This window comes from Zingiber officinale, chromosome 3B (genome assembly GCF_018446385.1).
Source record: "Zingiber officinale cultivar Zhangliang chromosome 3B, Zo_v1.1, whole genome shotgun sequence".
NCBI lineage: Eukaryota > Viridiplantae > Streptophyta > Magnoliopsida > Zingiberales > Zingiberaceae > Zingiber > Zingiber officinale.
The window spans coordinates 26,110,309-26,111,983 of NC_055991.1; positions in this window are offsets into that span (position 1 = coordinate 26,110,309).

Consider the following 1,675-nt stretch of genomic DNA (forward strand, 5'->3'; position numbering starts at 1 on the left):
GGTAACCTTGAAACCAAAATGAATCAATGGATTTATGTTTCAATTAACTGATTTTACAAATGTATCTATGCTCTAGAGAAAATGTCAGAAGTAGAGGAGTATCGCTGCTTTGTTGGTAGCCTTTCATGGTCAACAACTGATGGAAGTTTGAAGGAAGCATTTCAGAAGTTTGGCCATCTTACTAAGGCCAAGATTGTTCTTGATAAGTTTTCTGGTCGATCTCATGGGTTTGGCTTTGTCACGTTTGATGCTGAGGATGTCATTACTGTCGTGAGGAATTTTGGGATTGTCCAAGGCATTTAAAGAAGAAGTAATTAAGATTATAAGTATTTTACTTTTAAGAAGAGGCTAGTACCCGACTTCTGAGGTTGTCGTTAAACAAATCCAGGTGTCCAATTCCGAGGTCTTGGCCCTGGTAGACCGAGGTCTGCTCTTTTAGGATTGGTGGCTCGCTACCCCAACCTATTAGGGAACGCGCATAAGATGGTACTATGCCTGGGCCCAAGAAGAAGTTGATTATTATTTTGAAGTATTATAAGTATAAGTTTTTGAACAAGTAAAACGAGTTTTACATAAACATAAAGTATTAAAGATTAAGTTTATAACAAATGAAATAAGTTTCATATAGTTCTAAAAATCAGTAAGTTTAGTTCTTTATTCTACCATGTTTATCTAGTAGATGAGTAGTTTTTCATGTTTACCTATTAGATGAGCAGCATGATTAGTTATTAGAATTATATGAGTAGATTCCTTAGCTTTTCTTTGCTATTAGTTTGACATGAGCAGTTATGTTTATGCTTTACTTTCTTTTAGAGCATATAGTTTCTAGTTCTTTCTGTAAACATGCATATTCGTGTTTTTGTGAGTTAGATAGCACTTACTAAGCAAATTTTGCTTATAGATTGCACTTCCTCTTACTGCAAATACAGGAAAGGAAAAGATATAGAAAGGAAGGCAACAAGGAGGTGTTCGAAGGATGTGTGATGCCAGGACTATGGAAGCCTTGGGACTAGGAAAGAAATTTTAATTTTAGTTTCCGCATTTTAGTTATTGTAAACATTTGAGTTGCATTTTAAGTTCATGTCATTTGAGATTATTCTGTTTAGATTGCATGTAGGATGAGTTTAGTTTAGTAAGTAGATATTTGTGTGTTTGATACTTATTTAACTGCGTGGGTGATTGATATGTGTTTCAGCCGCTTGTGGCTGAGTATATATTGCATGTATTGTTCAATATGGTCACCAGTACAGGGGAGACTCTGCCGAAATTTTTCGGTAGGGTTTCCATGTGATTTTTAATCATACCGGTTAAGTAGAGTTAGTAGTTAAGTAACGGCCATCCTTAGAGAGAAGTTTTGGATGATAGTACGTTAGGGAAGCTTAGTCTATGCATGTCTAGGAAGATATGGCTTCGACCTGGTGCATTTGGCTAAGTGGAACTGACCGAAGCTACCCTTTATGGATCCTAACCAGTTAGACCAAGGTTTTGTACTAAGTCCAGTGGATAGGACTATTTGGAAAACCTCGAAGGCATGGTTACTTTAATGATGTCCAAGTGACTCACCATAGCCCAGAAGTTTATCCAGAGAATGCCTATTTGTTGAACTCAAAGCTAAACTTGAATATAACACAAGTTAAAAACAAACCCTAAAATTGAACCTAATTCATCTCACAAA